Genomic DNA, 22,414 nt, shown 5'->3' on the forward strand with positions numbered 1-22,414 from the left:
GTTCCTGTGAGCCGTGATTCCCTGTGTTTGCCTATCTCTCCAATCTTGGGGGCAGCCTTTTCCTCTCTGTCCTCCGCTCTCTTACAGATACAAGTAGAGTTAATTTTTCAGTCTATTGAGCTTTTTTACTTGTTGTTAGGACAGAATGGTGACTTCCAAGCTCCTTACCTGCAGAACCAGAAACTGGAAGTCTTACTTCTATATGCCTGAATGTTGACTATTGAAGTTCATGGTAGCAGAATGAAGGGCTACAGGGTTAAACTCAAGGTAAGCATTTTCCTCCAGTTAAAGGTGCCAGGGAAGTTATTTCTGGGTAAAGGGGAGGAGGCAGTAGAAGTCCTTAGGGAAGTAAAGCACTTGGGTTCATATGGATTATAAATTGTGAAATACACAGATAGTTGAGAGTTGCCTGAACTTGAAATCTGACTCCAGTTGTGATTTGCTTCTTGCGGGCCACTGAAATAGGCAATGAGAGTGACCCACTGAAAGAACTAAGAGAAGTTAACTTTTGATATTTCCATTAAGCAGAAGTTTTTTCTTCCATAGCTGAATCCTTAGGAGTTGGGCAATTCTTTCTGATAATGAATGTTTTCCCTACTGCTGGTTACATCCTTATAGCATGTGTTGGCTTGTGTTCTCTGGTGATGTAAGTGTCGGGGAAAGGCCATTAGCTGTGGAGGATAAAGACCATAGATATTCCCCCTCGTCCCTGTCAATTGTTTAGATGTTCATCTCAGTGTTCTGGGAGACCCAGTAGGAAGTTCTGGGAAATAATTCTGGGATACAAGAAGTTTTAAACAATGCCCATTTCAAACACCAGAACACTGTAAATAAACCAAGCCTCCCATTTACTTCCATTTTAGCCATAAATACATCTTTTCCTCTTCTGGATCTTATTGGTTCCCTCTTATAGGACCTCAAGCCTGCAACATCCTTGGCAGATTTAGTTGATCTCCATTCTTCATCTAGTCTTTCCTCAGTCATCTGGCCTTCCTATTGCTCTCTTGATCCCGAAAACTTAGCCTCTGTGCACCAGTGTCAAACTGAATCTTGGCGATAGAGTTTTGGGTGAAGTAGAAAAGAATAGCTTTACTGCTTTGCCCAGCAAAGGGGGACACAGCAGGCTCACGTCTCTCAAAACTGTGTCCCAATCTGGGAGGATTTGGTGAGGAGTGTTATATCAATAGTTCAAGGGTGCGTTGCCAATAATGATTAGGGTGTGTGTAGGGCCTGCACTCATTTAATCTGGCCTCAGGTGGTCTCTTAAAGAGCTTCTATGGTTCTTTTAATCTGGAATGAAGAATGCTAACATCTTCCATTGTTGGGGGTTTTAGTTCTGTAAAGAGCTCAAAGGTATTGTTATGTGTATCCCTTGAAGCAGAACCAGGACCCTGCCCCAAGGCTGCACTATTGTTTCTTGACTGCTCCTCCCTTGTCTCTGCATCCTCTCCTTCCCTGATTAGCAACTGTTTGAATCTGCCCTTTGGAACTCAGGGAAGGTCACTGGAGGCTGAAGTCTATTCCCTACAAACAAGAAACAGGGGACACGGAAAGGCTTCTGTGCCCAGGAGCCCCACAAGGTCCTGCTCAGTTTCACTCTTAGGCTATACACTCCTTCTTGCAATTGCTTGAGCAACAGACATCTGAATTTTAATGGGCATACTTGTTGATGTTCATGTGCACTGGTATTTAGGAACTACCATCTTAATCTATTGATTGTACTTTCTTAATATATTCATTCCCTTCTCTATAAAAGATAGAAGCAGGCATCTATATTGGTTAAGAACAAGAACGCTGGAGCCCTGACATTTAGTAGCTGGGCCAGTTCCTTAAACTCTGTGCTTCCATCTCTTTATCTGTAAAATGAGAATAATAAGAGTACCTCGTCCACAGAGGCTAAGAAAGATTAAATGAGTAAATATGTGTAAAGTATTTAGAAGACTGTCTTGCATACAACCAGCTATTATATTTCATAACAACTATTAGCATTACTGAATCCTTCCTATCAACATTGAAAGCTATGCAAGACTCTCCTATTATCCTCTGTAGACCCTTTATCTCTCTCTTTCTGTAGTCACAATAATATCACCTTCCCTTTTTAATTATTTCCTCCACCAGATACTGTTCCCTTTCCCCAGCAGGGCTTTAGTACCAGATAAGATGCTTTTCTCAGCTCCACCCTTTAACCTAGTTATTTTCTACTCATTCTTCCATTGTCAGCTCACTGGTCCCTTTTGTAGGGAACCTTCAGACTAAGCAAATACCCCTGTTATGTGCTTTAAAATCCTCCACAGCATTTATCACAATCGTAATTTTATATTTATGTGTGCAACTATTTGACTAATGTCTGTCTCCTCAACTAGACTGAAAGCTCCAAAAGATGTGGGATTCTGCTGATATTTCCATAAATGTTTCCCCAATGCTGAGCACTGGGCCTGGCACATAGTAGATTCTCATAGGTCTTTGGTACATGAGTGATGAACAAATATGAATGTACATAAAAATCCTAAGGAGAGAGACAAGGCAGGGCTGCTGGTAAGTACTTCAACATTATTTAAAGAGTCTACCTTTGATATAAGACAGACCTAAGGACCAGTCTTCACTCTGCCATTGCCGGCTATGTAATCTCGGGCAAGATTTTTAACTTTTCAAGGGGTTCCCTTTCCTCATCGGTAGAATGGCCATACCACTCTAGGGAAGTACAGTGTCTACCATACAGAGTTGTTATGGGGATTAAAGAGAAAATGCATGCATAGGTCTTACTACAGTGCTTGGGCCAAAGCAAATGCCCTATAAATGTTCATTATGATGCAATGATAATGACCTTCCTCCTGTTAACAAAACTCCCTAGAGGTCCCCAGTCTTCTCAGTGGCTAATTTCAACCATGCAATCCTTAAGTGATCTATTATGCATTTCCCATCCCATCTTTACTCACAGCAAGGAGACTGCAATGCCTTGGGTATCTCCTGCACAAACTGGTCAGAGTTTGCTCTACCCCTTGCCCACTCTTGCTGTCTGTCACTGCTTCGACCTGCTCAGCGTGCCTCGTATTTTTTTTCTGCTGCTAACACCAAGCATGCACCTCTATGCACATTCATCAATTGGCAGGGCCTTTGCCAGAACTACTCTGTCATCTTCAGTGCCACCCCTGCCACTTCCTTTCCTCAGCAGGGTTGGGCTCCCTCTTTCCTTTACTGCAGTTGGCAGAATAGAAAAAGGAATGAAGCCTGACCCCCTTGGAGCGAGATGAGCGATCTGTGAGGCACAGCTTTTCTAATGCGTCCTTTGTCCTTTGTGCTTTGAGGTTTCCTCTCTCCAGGGCATGACTCGGAGGGCCCAGGCAAGTAATGTCACGATCTTCCCGGAGATCCTAGATGGCGGCTCTGTCTCCCTACATCAGTGAGGTTGGGGGCAGTGAGAGTGACAGGAAGGAGTGTCAACCCTAGGAAACTTGGAGCAACTATTGTGCAAGCTCTCTCTCACCTCTAGGACATGCACCTTTTTTCTCTCCCCCCAACCCCTAGGCCAACTTTCTCTCATGAAGAAAATCCTTCTTCCTCTTACAAAGTAGTCTTGCCCTGGTCCAAGGGCATTTGCAGATCAGCCAGGGCCATTCAGAGGGGCCCTGAGCAGTTTTAAAGTCCTAGGATGCCCCCACTTTATACAATAAGTTTTATGTTATATTTAAAATTTTCACACTAAGGAACACTTGGTTCATCCCTTCCCTTGACACCTTATCCACGACACTCTCCTTTCCATTTATTTGGTGAGGGTTTTTTTGTTTTGTTTTGTTTTTTGCAGTAGCAATGGGAGTGGGTAAGGCAGGTAGATTATATGCTCTTTTGTTTCTCTGAAGTGGCCTTGAAAAAGTTTGAAAATCACAATTTGAGGAACACATCAGGGAGGAAATTCACTCTTGCCAGACCTCCTGTGAGGAATGAATAGCAATAGATATAGTCAAATGATCAGTGTTCTACCTAAATTTTGTTAATCTTTTCCCAAGGTAAAGTGCATACAATTATTTTTTACAGGATGCTTTGCTGATTTTTCTTTCAAGGACAAAAGATTTGTAGTCTGAGCAGCTGGATCACTTCCTCCCACTATTTTGTCCTTGGAGACATTTGGCCCATTAAAAGGAGCCCACGGATTCCATTTCAACAGATGCATCTCACATTTATTCAGGATATAAGTGATAGGGTGACTCATTGTGCTGCTAATACAATTACAGTCTTTGTTGTTTTAGAATCATATCTTGATTCCATATAGGCAAAGAGATTTATCATTATACTCTGTTGTAAGGAAAGACTAAAAGGACAATATATGTGTAACCTTGTCAGAGAAAGTGGAATGTTCCTACTTGAGAATAAAATGAACAGTTTGTCATTTGATTCACAGCCTTAGGTGAATGCACATAGAATGTGGGCTTTCTGAAATTCAGTATAAAGTCAGGGACTCCTGGGTTTGTAATACTGGAAAACCTATAATGAGGTGCTCTGGGTAGCTGGTTGTTGAGAAATAAAAAAGAGAGAAAGAACTCTTATTCACTTTCTTATATGTTTTGTACAAATTCTATCTCTACATGAGTAAAATGCAAGTACTGGTAAGTACAGTATTTGAATTTTACTTTTGATCGCTTTTGGACAAACATGTACATACATTTAAATTCTCCAAAGCAAATTTTTGAAAAAGTTTTATTATTAAGGCAATTCTGTTTCTCCTTCAACAATATCTGTCCCTTCCCTTTCTTTCTTCTACTACTTGTAGCTCCCAGTTTCTGTAGGGGTTCTTGAGGCAGCAGGAAGAGTGAATAGAGCTGCCTATTCTTCCTCAAACTACTTTCCTGGGGCCAAAATATTCATTCAGGAAGTGAAAATTTAGAAGTAATTTAAGCAGATGAGAATTTGAATCTCAGCTCAGCTATTTACCAGTTGGGTGACCCAAAGCAGATTATCCTCTTAGTGAGAAGTAGTTTACATAATATGGCATCACAGTTCTACTCTCCTTAGAGGATCATCAAAGGATTCTGAGTGATGTCACACTGACTGGTGCATACTTAGTACACAGTAAATGTTAGCTATTCTTTTTCTTTTAATTATTATACTCTCAGGACTAATTGGTAGCCAAATGCATGAGAGTTATGGACTATTTGGAAGCCAGCTCCAGTTAACCGAGTGAGAAAAGAGGTGGAATATAGTTTTTGACATACGACCTATTATTTGATCTCTGGTGGGCTAGTTAACCTCAAATCCGAGGAACTATATACCAATCATAGGACTGGGTTTTGATTAAGGTTATATTAACCATGATTTGATTCAACAATGAACAGACAATAAGAGCATGTCATAGGTTAAAGGAATTAGGAAGAAGTAAGAGAATCCTTGACTTAAGATAGGCAAAATGTTGATATTTTGTGCTCAAGAGGCGGTGTTGTATAACAGAAAGCCATATGCTTTGGAACTAGAGAGAGATGGGTTCAGATTCCAACTCTAAGAGGTACCAGTTGTGTAAATTTAAGGAAAATGTTTCCTTTTTTTTTTTTCCTGTAATATGTGGATAAGCATACTTACTTTGGAGTATCAAAAAGATTGAATGGATAGCTCATTTTAAAGTACTTACTAATACCATGCTAGGCATATAGTAATTTCTCAAAAAATGTTAGTGCTTTTTCTTCTCCCTGTTCTCACCTCTTTAATGATGCATAAAGCTATGATTTGACACCAACTCTAAATTTAGCTCCTACTCTGTCCTAAAGAGCGTTTTCTCTGCTGGCTCATGATCTGATTTGCTCATTGCCTGAGAAGCCCTCTCTCCTCGTTGGCTTTGTCTGCTCAAGCTTGACACAGCCCATCTTAACTAAGTGTTAGAAGAAGTCAGATTTTTGTCTCAGATGAATTTCTAATCGATGACATATAATTCTACCTAGAATTGCATTGGTTGGGGAATGTCTCTTCAGCTACACCATGTAGGTGAACCTTTACGTATATATTACCTGTAACAGCCACTTGGGATTTATTTTTTTTTTTTGAAAGTAGGTAAAGCATAAATCATGAATTAATAAAATACTCTGACAATGAAGCTGCTTCTGCATCTGACTAAGGGGATTAATTCTCCATAGCCATGACTGAAAGAAATCAGATTATAGTTTCAACAAAATAGTAAACTGTGGCTGTTTCTTTCTTTCGCTCTCAGTTTGATGTTCTGGTGATTTTGTATTACAAGCCACAATCTGGTGCCTGCTTTTAAAATGAAGTTTTATTAGTACACAGCTGCATTCATTCATTGATGTATTGTCCACAGATGCCTTCAGGCTACAAGGTAGAGGTGAGTAGTTGCACAGAGAATAAACCATGTGTGGCCCCCAAAGCTGAAAGTATTTACTATCTGGCCTTTTACAAGAAAAGTTTGCTGACACTTGTTGTAAAGAATTAGAAAACTATTTATGTGTTAACCTACGCTTGGGCTCTCTTTAGATGGAACCTGGGGCATAGGGTAAATGGTTTCTAGAATAGGACACAGTAGGTCTATGACAAATGGCAATTGGGAATTAAATATCTACAAAGCATTAGTGTTGAAAAAATGTTAGTAGCAATTCTTAGCATAATGACATTAATTGGTTCTCACTGAACACAGAAGAGTGATCTCTATTGTTAAAGAAAGGTTTGGCATCATTGAAAATGGACACTCTCATGAATCCAGCTGAGGCGAAGGAAGGGTGAAAACTTCATAACTAGAGGTCGCTGAGCTCCACCCAACTGTCTGGTGAATTCCCATGGTGTCAGGCCACTGTGAAGCCTTGCTCATGAATGGAAGGCCATTTTAAAATTTTTCCTGCTAGTAAACCTTCAACACGAAGCCTTCCTGCCTTTTCTCTATCCAAACATCTAATTTTCCCCAGGATCAGTGTGACTCTGTCCAGTCCCTCTCACAATGCTGTGGCAAAGAAATGGAAAAACTATTCAAGTTGAAAAATTACACCAACTGGTAAAATTCAGCTGGCTCAGTACACTTAAAATGTCACGCATTTGTAGCTTCATTGAACGACTTTATTTATCCAGAAGGAGCTCCAACTTCTGGTCTAATGGGGCTTTGGTGGCTAACTCTATCCAGCCAGAGCTGTATGTTGACTCTTTGTGTTCAGTTGACCCTCTCCCAAGCCTGGGAGTGTGGGAACCAGTACCTGGGCAGAGCTGAGCCTAGACCACACACTCATTTCACAGAGTCCATTAAACGGTTATCATATGATGCTATGTTACTCCTCCTGTTGACCTTGCCCTGAACGGCTGTGTGTCGAATTACTAATTATCCCTGCAGCTTTGCTACGTAAATGCCAGTTAATTTCCACCTCCACTTTTGGAAGCCGCACTGCTCAGACAGAGCCACTGCAATAACCTCAGGAGCTAGCCGTTTCTTGCAAGGCAGTGGGATGCCATCTACCATCACTGTAACCATTACCACCAAGAAATGTTTTCTTAAGTACACAATAGCTAAAGACCAGAAAAAAAAAAGAAAGAAAGAAAAGAAAAAGAAAAAGCCTTGCATTCACTATTCAGCTCTGGACCGTTCTCATGCTTCAGTTTCATGCCTGGTTGACACTGGACACTTGCCTGTGCTGTATGGAAATAACAAGTCACCATCTGGGGGTTTCATCATCTTACTCAGAGGCAGGTGTGTCTCTAAGGATTATGCTTTGCCTACTTGGCACGGAAATCCTGCTTTAGCTTCAGTGATTAGCAAATGTAGGGACTGATTTCCCTCAGTCTAGACCCCAAAGACTGGCCCAGACAGACACAGGAATTCCCATGAAAACCCTCTAGGCTGCAGGCCATGATTTACCTTCTGTTGTAATATTCTTGCTAGGATATTGCTAGTAAGGTTTTGCAAATCTTTCCGTTTAAATTGACCCATTAATCTGGGATTACAAAGTGTTAAAATCATGATCATATTTGAAGAAGATAACTCAGGAGCACTGTAGGTCACACAGGAGTGGGCAGTGGGTGTGGGCTGGAAGAACAGTTAGGAGGCCGATGATCTTTTTTTGATTTAAGCATTATTTTCTATGTTAAAATTATTTGTAGCCGTCAGAAAATAATGGACTACATGGATCTCTCACATATGGCTAAATTCAAAGGGCTCTGATTTTAAAATAAGAACCCAGGTTTAATTGATTCTTTCATCAATCAACACTAAAATCAAGGCAAGGGTCTTAACCTAAGTAGTGTTTGTTGTTTTATTGGGTGTTTTTTTTTTGGTGAATTTCCTAGCTGGCTTTCGAATTACTGATGTGTATTTACCTACACCAAGAAATAAACAAAAAGATGCTTATTTTTATGAATACAAAGGGCAGTATTACTTTATTCATTTCTTCTTTAAACATTTATTGGGCTTCTGCCACCTACCCGGCACTGTGCTAGGTGCTGGAAATACAACAATGAGAAAATTTACATTCTGTTCCTCCCTTATGATGTGAGAGTACCTCCTGAGACATGATCAATTAGAATAGATGTAAATTCACACATTAAGCAACTAAAAACATAATAACTTTACAAATGACTGTTCAGTGACACTATTTCCTCTGCATTAAGACACCAATTTTTTCTAGTTTATTACAATTCAGCAAAGCTTTTTTTTTTTCTATCAGTGTCTTTTAATTAGGAAGATAACTACTTTTTGGAGAAAACTTTGGAATACTCTTCTGTTTGGAAATACATTTCCCATCATTAGTTTTTATTTCAAAACTCTTCTATTATGATTGAAGTTATACTTTCTCCCAACCTATCTTTCTGGCCTTATCTTTCATTATTCCCCCTTCCTGCTCAATGCTCTAGTCAAACCAAGCAGCTTCTCTTCTACTAAGATGCCTGACCTTTTCCCATCTCCCTATCTTTGCTCACCATGTCTTCTTTGCCTGAAATGCCCTTCCTCCACCTACCAACATCTCCACCCGCCTAATCCTACTCAGTTCCAAGAGCCGGCCTCTACGCCATCTCCTTTATGAAGATGTGCCTGCAGAAGAGGGAGTTAAGCTTTCTGTTCTCCTCTGAACAATTAGAGCACTTTTTACTTCTCAGCAATAATGCAGGGCCAATAACATGTGTGTATATTTCTCTTCTTTTCTATTGGCGTGTCAGCTTACAGAAAGCAGGAATAATACCTTACTTTTATTACATTGCTTATAAAAACTTTTAATTTATTTATATATTGTAATAGGTAATTATAATTACATGTAATATAATTCTACTACATGTGATTATAATAATATATACTTATCGTATTAATATATATAATTTTATAATTATATTTTTATTTGTAGTAAATAAGTTTTATTACCTCAGTTACCCATGGCACCAATATTTCTTGAGAATTTCCTATGTGTCAAGTTCCACGCAAGGCTCTGGAGATATAGATACCCTTACTCCCCATCTTACTGGTGGGCATTAAATACATGGATGCTATAAATATGGTATTTGTGTGATACCAAATTAATGCTCAAATACTCTTCAGATCTGGCCCAATTCTTGACCTGTGTTGGAGCTGAGGTCCCAGAGGCCATGGGGAATGAATTTTTTTTAGGGGTTTACACTCTCTGACAGTGCTTGTTTTCAGTGGTATCTGACTCTTTATATACCTTGCATCATGAAAATTCGGTTAGGTCAACACTGGATCACCAGGAGAGAAGAGTTGGGCAACTCTTCAAACTAGCAGCTGCAATTTGCAGTCAGGCCCAGGGGTGTAGCTTCTGCTACTGTCCAGGCTGCCTAACTGCCTTTTCCAGTCATGCAGTAGAGTGGCAAAGTTGGAAAAGTATAGGCTGCTTTGGTGTTAGACTTGCCTTTAGTATAGACACAGCTTCACCCATAACTAGAGGGAAAGCTTTGGGGGGAGGGGTGCCTACTTCATCTGTAAAATAAGATAGTAATACCCTCCTCAGTGAAGATAAGTAAAATATGTAAACTCTAGTGTCCATAACTATGTCCATAAACTATGTATGGTCTGTAGGCCAAATCTGACCTGCTGCTTGTTTTACAAATAAAGTTTTGTTGGAACACAGGGACACCAAGTTATTATGTATTTTCTATGTGTCTGCATAACATAGGCAGCACTGAATAGTCACAACCAAGACGGTATGGCTCATGAAGCCTAAAATATTTACTATCTGGCCTTTTATAGACAAAGTTTGCTGATCCCTGGACTAGAACACAGCCCTGCACCTGGAAGATAGTCAATAAATATTAATTGTCATAATTATTCTCTTTTTCACCAGACCTAATCTGGGTGAGAGTGGAAAAGAAAGGCTGGAGAAGAGTTGGCAGGAGAGGGACTAGGGTAGCTAATCTTCTCTTTCCACTTATTGGAAATTCAAACTGGAATTGAACTTGAGTCTGAGACTGAAACTTAATAGAGACCTGAAGAAGTAAAATTTCTTTCCTTTTTTTCCCTTATTGAAAACTGTCCAAAACTTTTTCTGGACAGTTTTCTGGTCCCAAAACTTTTTCTTTCCTCTTGGAAAGCACTATATGTCACTGTTGAAGTTAACAGTTTGTTCTTAATAATGGTTATCATTGGTAGAGATCATGAAAATCTTCTATCAGAGCATAGCACTGCCATTCCAGGCAGTTTTTGCCTGTGCTGGTATTGATTTCAATTAAAACAAGTTATCTGAATCACTGGGCTTCCTGTTGGCTGCACTCATTGCCCAGTGATGCAAATGGAAAGCCTGTTTCAAACTTATGATATCTGGTTACTTACAACAAGGCCCAGGCAGCTGGGGTATAAACAAACCTCAAGCACCAATCAGTGTAGAAGGAAATGATCTTCATTTGCCCTACATGATGTCATCCATCTTGAGCCTGACAATTTTCTAACAATTATTGACTGTGAGGCCAGGCAAATCTTACAAATTCATCTTATTCCTTATCAGGGCAGGTAGTCAAGCGTATCCCAAAACATTTGATTTGGTTCAATTCCTTGTGTAGATATCCTTTCCTTCTCTCTCTCTCTCTCTCTTTTTTCCCCTCCATTATGTCAGTCTCTGTGGGAGGAGTTTGTGTGTTTGCGCAAAGCATAGCATGATGGTGTTCTGTGTCTGTGTGTTTATTCTGCGGGTGAGCATTTGAATGCCTTTTCTCTTCTACTTGTTAGCTTACAAATAGCCTAACCCAGTGATCAGACACCTTCATTTCACATAATGATTCAGCAATTTGTGTCAGAACGGTTCTTTATAATAGCAAAACAGACCATCATTTCCAAAGATACATGGCACATGAGGCCAAATGTATAGAACATGTTGTAATTTGTGCTTTCGTAAATTCACATATTTGAATCACTGCCTTTAAGGCTTGTGTACTAGATCAAGTCACCTAGCTAGAAAGTGAGCCTAAGTCACTGTGGAACAGATTGACTGTTTTTTCCCCCAATTGCCTTCTTTCAGACATGTAGCTAGACGATGTTTCCTAGCCTCCTTTGCAGTTAGGTGCAGCCTTGTGTCAGAGTTGTGGTCACTGAATGAGGTAGAAGGGATATACACCTTTTTCAGGCCTAGGCCATAAAATCCTCCTAAATGCAATCCTCTAATCTCTTTACTGATCTTACAGCTGAATAGAGAGGACTCCAAGGACATACAGGAGGGAGACCGTGGCGAGATGGAAGCGGCCTGGGTTCCTGAATGTGAATGTGGAGCAGATCTCCTAGCCCCACACTTGCCATCACCAGCCCATATTGCACTGTGATGAGATCTTTTGTGCCACTCTTACCATCACCCTACACTGGACTGTGATGAGAACAAGCAAACATTTATTGTAAGTCACTGAATTTTGGGGTTGTCTGTTATAACAGTGAGTCTAGCCTGACGAACGTACTGGCTGTCATTCTTCTGTGTAGCATTGTTAATTTTTAGTCATCATCTTCACAAATGCAATCACTTTCATGACATTATATTTTGCTGTATTGTACGAAATAGATGATATGCTATAAAGGTGTTTAGAAATGTGAAGATGTGTGGGCATATTCATTGAAAATAAAAAGGCTCTTATGTAGTTTTTCCTCCACAACTTTCCTGTGCTGGAGCTAACTTGTTCAATGTCAAGGTAACAATAAGGGCTTGATGTCTTAGTTTCATTTTGTAAGCAGAACTCTTTTTTGTAGAAATACCTGTTTTCCCTGGGTGGGTCCATTACTCTCTATTAATTGAGCCAACTGTATATGAAATATCGAGCCTAATTATTGGGCAGAAAATGGCAAATTATTTTGTCTTTGTTGGGCTGAACATTTATTTGTATCTTAGAGGGAAGTGAGTATGGCATTAAGGAGGAAAGGATGAGGAAGTAATTTTGCAGGTGAGGAATCTGCAAAAGGTTTAGTGTTACTCTGTGATTTTCCTCTGCCACTGGCTGGCCTGATCCAGGTGAGGCAGCAGTTTTAGGCTTGATCACAGAGTGAGAATTTTGCAGAGCATAGTGTCAGACCTAGGATGGACACACACATGAGCAAGAAGCAAAGCGCTATTGTTAAAACCAGGAAGATGTTGGGAACATTTGTTTCTGCTACTTATCCCGAGCTGACTGATGCTTGAGGGCTCAGAGAGTTTAGCTAACTTAACCTAAGATCACAGACTAATAAATTGTGGAGCCAGGATTTGAATCCAGGAAGCCTAATTCCAGAACCTATGCATATAACCACTCTTGTGTAGCAGGAAGAATTTCCTGGACTTTGTGTGTAGCATAGACTGGAATAGGGAGAGGCTAGAGACAAGGATCCTATTTAGGAAGACTCTAAATATGAAGTTATAGGAATCTGGAAGAGGGTGCATATTTAGGGACTCTGATTTACATAGAGTAGCTGCTTCACAAGCAACACTTGAAAAGGTGAATGAGTGAGCTTTTTTCACTACAGGTGTCAGTAAGTGCTGCTGTCACCACCACTTTCTGGGTAGTCATTTTTTTTACTGTACTTCTTTGCTTTGCCCACACATCATTGCTGGCAGAGTCACTGAGTCACAGCTTCCCTGAGGATGATCGCCGCCCCCCACCAATGGCTCAGCCTGCACTCTCCAAACAGATGGAAGGCACCCTGCCCTTTTGCTAGATCCTCAGTCAGCACTGTCACAGCTCTTTATTGCCTTTTCCCATCCTTTCCTTTGCGGGTTCAGCGCTGTTAACTGAAATTTAACTCACTCTTCCTTCATGCTACTTATAACGTCCCAGCAGAAAGTCTCTTCTCTGATAAGTCCTCTTGCCCTTTCTCTCACCCTTTCTTTTGCATTTGGTGCTAAGGACGGCATAGGGGGTTATTGAAAGATAAAAAGAGTCTCTCTTCAGTTTCACAAATGCAATCCTTTTCTGATTTGGTGATATTTAGAACCTGGGAACATTAGACTACATTCCCAGTCTGTGCTCCCCGCTGCCTAAATCCTCATGCTAGAAAAGCAGTCAGCAAACTTAAAACCCACGATTGCTCTAAGTAGGACTGCAAGTCCCATATTTCATCGGCAGTTGGAAATGGAGAACAAAGGAAGGAAAGGAAAAGTGGTAGGACAAAGGGAATGGGGTGAAGAAGAAAAAGGAAAGTGTGGAGAAAGCTTGCTTGTACTAAAAGCATGCATTCTTATCTTCAAGATGTTCACTTAATGCCATTTTTTTTTTCTTATGTGATAGAAGCTAATGTCACTTTCTGGGGATAAAATGGTAGGATATCTTTGAAAGTAATTTTTATAGGAATGAACAATTTTGTAAAATTTCTGACACAGGCTTGTATAACCAAGATGAATTTTTTAAAAAAAGGATGGTTTAATGTGAAAAGTCTATTTCTGGTAGGTATTATGCCTCTCATAACATGGTCATCTTTTAAATGACAGTAATTAAAGTGCAGTGGGGCTGCGCAGGAGTGGTAGCCAGCAGCATTGGAAAGATGGGAAGACCAAAAAAAAAAAAAAAAAAACGATCACTTTGGTTCCAGAAAACCTCCTAAAAAGAGGAAGGCGTATCAGGCCCTCAAAGCCACCCAAGAGAAGCAGGCACTTTTGCAAGAAAAGGAGCAGAGGAAATGAAAAGAGCTCCAGTTTAAGTGACTAGAATGGTTCCTAAATGATTCCTGGCAGCAACTACATGACAGGGTGCACCTTAGATGGTTAGAAGGGAAACCCCATGGCTTGAAAGTGCCAGGTAAACCTTTCTTGGTCTCTGTTGTAGGCATCCAAAGGATTAATGTGGTGAGTTTACTGGTGCAGAGTACCATTGCAAGACTTTGCCTAAGTAAGATTTTCAGTGGTATCTTTGTGTAAGTAAACCCTCATACCATAAAAACGCTTTGGTATAGTGGACTCTTACGTGGCCTGGGGAATTTGCAAATCTAAAGTCTGTTTGGGAACTCAGTTTGAAACACGGACAAGCCAAGGTCAAGAATAAAATCATCCCTCTGACAGACAACACAGTGATTGAGGAGCACCTGGGGAAGTTTGGTGTCATTTGCTTGGAAGACTTCATTCATGAAATTGCCTGCCCAGGGAAGAATTTTCAGGCGATCTCAGGGTTCTTGTGCCCTTTCCAACTCTCAGTGGCCCATCACACTACCAAGAATAGGGTGGGCTTCCTCAAGCAAGTGAGCTCACCTGGTTATGGAGGCAAACACATCAACTGGCTCATCCAGCAGCTGAACTAAACTTGGAATCTCTGAAAGTACAAGTGCATTGCAAGAAAGTGTTTTTGTTTTATGTAATTGTTACCCAGTATCTTCAAAGAAGGTTATTTTCTGCTATATCCTCAGAAACTGGAGGGGAAGTGTCAGGGAAAAGATGGCGATGTTCACAGCAGGCACTTTTCATCCCACCCCAGTTCCAAGGAAAAGTTCCTGTGTATTTTCCACATTAGCCACCATGCACCTCTGAAACCAGCAAAGGACTCATGCCATGGAGAAGCGAGTCCTGTTTTGTCATATCTTCTTTCCTGGGCTTTAATGTTGGTAAATGAATACCCAAGCATGAATACAAGACAGCAGTGGACCAAGCCCAGGGGCATACTTGAACGTGGGGATTCCTATGGCCTTGTTTTGGGAAGAACTTGAAATACAATTAGAAAGAAGTACACACACATATAAAAATTATGACAATTAACCTGGAACAAATATTCAGGAAGGCTGAAGTGAAGTCTATGAAATCATGAATGGTACAGCTTCATAATAAACAATAGCTCAGTTTCATAGATATTTATTTAGTTTATGGATTTCAACTCATGTACCAAGCCCTGAGAATACAGAGATAAAAGAGACACAGTCCTGCAGTGAACTGGGCACTCATACAGTAATTCATGTAGAACAGAGGTAGTGGTGGGCTTCCTCAATGATGTGAAGGATGTAGTAAGTCTTGAGTGAGTAGATCTTCAGAAGAAAACATTGCAGTCAGAAGAAAGGAAGGGCCTCTGAGGAACTATGAGAATTGATAGAGCTTAAAACATGAAGCAGAGAGTGCTGGGCAATGAGAGTTGAGAAGTAAGAACACCTTGCTACTTTTACATGGCAATTAGGACATTTAAAGATTATATTATTCCATGGAAAGGCTCACGTTCCAGTGGTGCTGGGAAAACTGAATAACTACATGTAAAAGAATGAAATTAGAACATTATCTAATACCATATACAAAAGTAAACTCAATATGGATTAAAGACCTAAATGTAAGACTGGATACTATAAAGCTCTTTGAGGAAAACATAGGCAGGTACCTCTTTGATATAAATTGCAGCAATATTTTTTTGGATCTGCTCCTAGAGTAATGAAAATAAAATCAGAAATAAACAAATGGGACCTAATTAAATTTAAAAGCTTTTACACAGCAAAGGAAACCAAAAACTAAACAAAAAGACAACCTACAGAATGGGAGAAAATATTTGCAAATGATGCAACTGATAAGGGATTTATTTCCAAAATATACAAACAGCTCATACAGCTCAATATAAAAAAAATAAAACCCAATCAAAAAATGGGCAAAAGACCTAAATAGGTATTTTTCCAAAGCAGATATATAGATGGTCAACAGGCACGTGAAAAGATGCTCAACATCACTAATTAGTGGAGAAATGCAAATCAAAACCACGATGAGCTATCACTTTACACTGGTCAGAATGGCCATCATCAAAAAGTCTACAAGTAATAAATGCTGGAGAGGGTGTGGAGGAAAGGGAACCCTCCTACACCGTTGGTGGGAATGTAAATTAGTGCAGCCACTATGGAGAACAGTACAAAGGTTCCTTAAAAAACTAAAAATAGAGTTACCATATGATCCAGCAATCCCATTTCTGGGCATATATCTGGAGAAAACTCTAACCTGAAAAGATACATGCACCGCAATGATCATAGCAGCACTATTTACAATAGCCAAGACATGGAAGCAATTTAAATGTCCACAAATAGATGAATGGGTAAAGAAGATGTGTATATTCCAATATACAATGGAATATTACTCATAGAAAGGAATGAAATAATGCTATTTGCAGCAACATGGATGGACCTGGAGATTATCACACCAAGTAAAGTAAGTCAGACAGAGAAAGACAAAATCAGATAAGATCACTTATATGTGGAATATAAAAAAATGATACAAATGAACTCATTTACAAAACAGAAATAGACTCACAGACATAGAAAACAAACTTATGGTCACCAAAGGGGAAAGGGGGGGGAGGGAGAAATTTAGAATTTGGAATTAACAGATACACACTACTATATATAAAATAGATAAACAAGAACCTACTGTATAGCACAGGGAACTATATTTAGTATTTTGTAATAACCTGAGATGGAAAAGAAGCTGAGAGAGAATAGATATATATATGTATAACTGAATCACTTTTCTGTACACCTGAAACAGTGTAATTCAACTATCCGTCAATTAAAAAAATTTTTAAATGAATAAGATCAATAAAAAAATCATATTTCAAAAACCCTAGAAGATTAATAATAAATTATCTCCATGTTATAGCACATGTTTGATGCCATTCTCAGCATATGGTTATTTCCTATATTCTTACATGTAAATGGTGTGAGTCTTGCCCATTTAAATACTTAACTATGTGTGCAGTATTTGTACGTCAGAAAACACAAGAGATGTATCAGAGTAGTATATACTTAAGTATTAAATACAGGGCACAAAAACAGCTTCTTATGAATTCAAAGGAAGGAGAAAACCTTTGTAGGTTGAGTGACACCCTGTGGTTTGTCTTCCTCTTTTCACTCCTTTCCCCCTCTTCCCTTTCCTTCTTTCCTTCCACAATTAAGTACTGGTCTCTGTGTGCCAGGATGTATGCCAAGAACTGGGAATATAGTGGTTAGCAGAAATAGATGCCTATTAAACAATTCTCCCCCAAATATAATTATAATAATCATGTGTTCTCAAGAAAGCATACACCATAAAAGGGCATAAACAAGGCTGAATGCCACAAAGGAAATCTTCCTGAAGAGTTTGTTAAACTCACACCTGAAGCATAATGAGAAGACAGAACGGATTCCTGAAGGAGGAGTAGGTGTAGACAGATGGTCAGGAGCAGGGGAGGACATGTGAGCCTCACGAAATGAAGTGACGAAAGACAAGGACAGGAGAACTCCCAACGGACAGCTCAGAGGATTCATCTGATCCATAATGAGAGCATCAGTTGCTACACTATTCCTTCTTCAGTTAATCTATACGAAAACCTTTTCTGACACCATTAAAATCCATCCTTTCTTCATATCCTACTTTTTATTTGAGTGGTTTCTGTAGGACTTACAGGCTTTCTATTTTTTCTTTTCTCATGCTCCTTTATCAGGTAATTAATTTAGACCACACTCATTTAGAACTTATTTCAACACAATTTAGTTCAAAAAAGATTGCTGTATACTTGGAAGAAACACAAATACATTTCTTTCCATTTCTTCTGTATTTTATCATTTAATTCAGATATATCTCACACCAAATTAGGCTGCACTGAAGCTCCTGAAACAACTTTGACCATTTTAATATGGCAAGTTCCATGGCAACCCTTTCCGATCACCATTGCAAGTGTGGCTATAAGACTGTTTCTTACTGGATGCCTTGGCTAGCTGGGGCCAAGGATTTGGACATAACCTTGTTGCTACTGCTGGCAGCTGTCCAGGCCCAAATATCTTGATGCTGATATTTCTCCCCTTCTATATTTAACAGATGGGCTTATTGAACTTCCTTCAGTGCTCACTAGCCAATGATCAGCAAGCTGAATATGATAGGCCTGGGGTGAATCACAACAGCTATTCTGAGGTTGCAGGATTTTTCCTTGCCCAAACCCAAGACGCAACTTTGTTGGGAAAAAATCACAGAGCCAAGATTACTGATTGAGAACTCAGAAACCTCAAGTAGGCACTCAGAGCTGCTCAGGAATCAAATTATGTTTCTCCATCTCTGTGGGATGACTGTACCATATCATCTCCTTTTTCCTCAAACCTCCCACACATCCTCCTCCTACTGATGACCCAGACTCATATACTTCATTGAGAAAATAGAAGTCATTGAAAATGAACTCATCTTCCCACCACAAAACCTGCCAATTTGGTGCATTTGCATCCCAATTCTCCTTCCTCCACAATGAAGGAAGTGCTCCTCCTGTAAAAAGAAGGGATATTTTTCTACTTCTGCTCTGGATCCCACTACCTCTTGTGTTATCAAAGACTTTGCTCCTTGAGTTATTCATGCTTTCCCTCAGCAGTAACATCTCACTGTTCATTTAATTATCCCCTTTATCGTACAAGCATGCTGTACTATTTCCTCCTAAGACTTTGTTTTTTTCACATAACCATACATACTGTTTCAGTTCCTGCCTTATTTTCTGTTCTCCTTTGAACCAAACTCCAAATATATAACTGAACAAACTGCTTCTACCTCCTCATCTTTCTTCCACTCTTCAACCAAGCCCAATGTGCTTCTACATCTCTTCTACCTGGAACCCCCTCTGGTAAGGTCAACAACAACCTTCAGGTTGTCAAATCCAGTGAACTTCTTCCCTGCTCGTCTTCCCTGGCTTCTCAGCAATATTTGTCAAAGTTGACATTCTACTTGCTTGAAGCATGCTTATCTCTTGGTTTCCAGGATCATTTTCCTAATTTCCTTCTACTTCTCAATCTTCTCTGTTGGGTTCGCTTCTTAAATGTTGGCATTTCTCAGAGGTTGTCCTAGGTCTTTATCTTATCTTTTGTCTAAATTTTCATCTTACTTATATCATTCATTTCCACTGTTTTAAATGTTATGTGTTGAGTTGTGGTAACTTATTTCTTGCTTCTTCATTTGTATAAATTATGAACGTCACATATTCAAATGCCCCAAGCAGAACACTGAGCTCCTTTGTTCTCGTTTGACTTAAGCAACTCTTTATCCAGTTGATCAAGACAAAACTGAAGATCCATTCTTTTTCTTTTTAAAAATCTGAGGCGAAAAAGCACATAACACAAAATGAACAATTTTAAAGTGAAAAATTCAGTACTTACTATGACTTAGTCACTGTTCTATTGGTTTCCCATGAAATAATTCATTTAAACCTCAAAACGGTGCAGTAGATACTATTATTACTGCTCTTTGCAGGTGAGGAAACAAAGCAATTTGCTCAAGGTCACCAGCGAATACATGACTCTCAGTGACTTCTTCCCTCAGGCATTTGAACTCACTGAATTTCCTCCTGCCTTCAGGGTCTACACACATCCTCCTCCCTCAGCTGAAAACATCCATTCCTCCTTCCATCCTTCACGTCTCAGCTTAAATGACAACTTCTCTGGGTGCCTATTTCTGCAGTAAGTATCCTTTCCTGTGATTCATCTCTCTTTTTCTTTTTTAATGCTCAAAGCTGTTATTTCAACTTGTAATTATGGTGTTTTTTATTGCTTTGTTTGGTTGGTTTTTGCTTGTTAAACCTCTAGAATATAAGCCTCTTGAGGTCAAGGACTATGTTTCATTTATTTGTTTGTCCTTGTTATAATTATTATACCCCCTGAATTTTTCACAGTTGCTGGTACAGGTTGGATTAATGAATGAATGGCTCCATTTCTATATTTTATGTGGGGAAAAATGAGTTGAATTACCTAGACTTTTATTTTGGTCTTTGAGTAGTTCTGTGTCCCCTTCCTCCTGTCTTCTCACCACCTACTCAGTGGAGGAAAGAAAAAGAAACTGCCCTCAGTTCCAGATGTTGCTAAATAATTTTCAACTTTATTGCTCTGGGCAGGCTCTGGTTGAATTCCTCACTTGATTCCAGGGAAGATTAAGCAGAACTTGTCCAAACAAAATACAGCCTAGCAACATCTGGTCTCTTCGTGGTGTGGTTTGAAGTTCTTGCTGGTTGGTGGCTCCTTGTTTCCCCTCCATGTCTCTACTCATTTTTTTTAAGTAACAACACTTGGAGTTATTAAAGCAGACACCTGGCACATTGGTCAGGCAGTACAGCTTTACCTTATAATCAGTGCATCATTGAGATGAAAATAACACCATGCCACAGTGTGACAATTATAAGACTGCAGGAAGCAAGACAATACCCAGCCTGTGATGACAACCCACATTCTGCCAACACTATAGAAAATGAGTCCGCAAATTGCTTACTCCAAGCTCTCCCACATGAGTCTGTTCCCCCCAAAATACTTGCCTCTTAATTCAGAGAGAATGCCCCTAGGAAGATGAAGAGGTAGAGCTCTGTGAAGTGTCCTGACATGTGGCTTTCTGCTACACATTGATCTTAAACTTACACAGCTGCTGTCCCTTAGGATAATCAGGAACACAGAGGGCTCAGAAGTCATGACAGCTGTCTTTTACTGACTGCTAGAGGATTTACGTGCAACTTCCACCATCTCGCAAAGTAGGAATTACATTTCTGTCTTCATGTCAGATAACGAAACTGAAGATTCAAGATATTAGCCAACTTGTCCTTTGCCATTTGACTAGGAAGTGGAAAAGCTAGAATTCTAACCTATGTCTGAATGACTATCAAGCCACAGTGATACCTGGATACCACACTGCTTTCAAGATTAAAGACTATTAATTATAAATAACTTAAATACTAGGTAAATATATATATTAGTAAAAGTTAAACCTCAAAGTGGGATACATTGCATATCATTAGCAATAGTCTGCTGTGTCTTTAAAACATATTTGAGTTCTTGGTTAATTATTTTAATCATGATATTAATAACATGTATTGATTGAGGGGTTCCCCGGTCCCGGGTGCAGTGCTATTGGTATTATCTTCTTTCTCTTTATAAAAACTCTATGAGAGGAATACTGTGATTATCTTTATCCTATAGAAGAGAAAGCTGAGGTTAGAGAGGTTAGTTAGCTCAACCAGCTATAAAGTGGCAGAGGCTGGAGAGCTGAACTCCCAAGCTCATAACCATGTTAACTGGCCTTCCATGCATTAACTGTGATCATGCAGCTTTCCACCTGTTCCTAGCATTTAAGCAGATGTTATCTGTAGATTCTGGCAGAGTCAACACTGATGGTTCTGCAACTTCTTGTCACAGTCCCAAGGACTAATTATACGTCTTTCACGGAGCCATCGCAATGGCATGGATTAGTTGAAGGCATGAGATTCTGGATAATTTACTACAGTCGTGGAATATCTATTGGGTGTGATGCATAGTGCAAGGAGCAATTCATTGGCAGACGGAAAAGATGTGGAAATTATGTACCCTATTCTCAAGCAGTTTAATCAGAAAAAAAATTTAAGTGTAAAAGACCTGGTTGAATAATTGAATAGCAAGAATTTAATTTCAAAGGAGTTATAGTACTGGTCCAATGAGTAAAGGTCTATTGAGTGCAAAAAATCTACATTCTAGGAGCTGGCACATGGGTTTTGATCAGGTGTCTGAAAATGGTAAGATACAGATTATTAGAGACGGAAGAAAAGTTGGGGAGGAAGCCAGGCATAAATAAGAGCACAGATGCAGGATGTAGCAACTTGGTTGGCAAGCGATGGGCATGACTAGAACTGGAATCCAGGATAGAGAGCCAGTGGGGGGAAGGGCAGGTCTTTGGACAAGCTGGCATGACCTCAGAGTGCTCAGAGGGACTCTGTTCTTTAAATGACCCCAAGTATTGTTCAGGCCATCTTGTTTGTCACTGTCTCTCTTTGACTTTCTGTTTGTCTCCTTAAACATGAAACAACTTCCTTCTCCGGCCTCATACAAGTGACTCATATAAAACCTACAGCCTTCACTGCCAGCCACTAATTAATTATCTTGCAGGTATGCCTTCCCAGGTTCAAAGGAGCCTATGCATAAATATTGCTACATTTTCTACTTATGGAAATATCATGTAATATCAACCAGACACTATTCATCAGCACTTGAGCAATCAACGCACTTTTACCAAGTTCCTTGATGTGCAGGGTATGGGTCTAGGCACTGTTCCTAAAAATTAGGTGTTTTATAAAAAGCACTTGCAAT

At 39.7% G+C, this 22,414-nt stretch overlaps 1 pseudogene; it reads left to right on the plus strand.

Annotated features, from left to right (window-relative positions):
- The first annotated feature begins 210 nt into the window (after positions 1–210).
- LOC112405821 (60S ribosomal protein L7-like 1) lies at positions 211–14,653 on the plus strand (annotated as a pseudogene).
- Positions 14,654–22,414: the final 7,761 nt, after the last annotated feature.

Source organism: Neophocaena asiaeorientalis, unplaced genomic scaffold (genome assembly GCF_003031525.2).
Source record: "Neophocaena asiaeorientalis asiaeorientalis breed wild unplaced genomic scaffold, Neophocaena_asiaeorientalis_V1.1 scaffold92, whole genome shotgun sequence".
In the NCBI taxonomy this organism is placed as follows: Eukaryota; Metazoa; Chordata; class Mammalia; order Artiodactyla; family Phocoenidae; genus Neophocaena; species Neophocaena asiaeorientalis.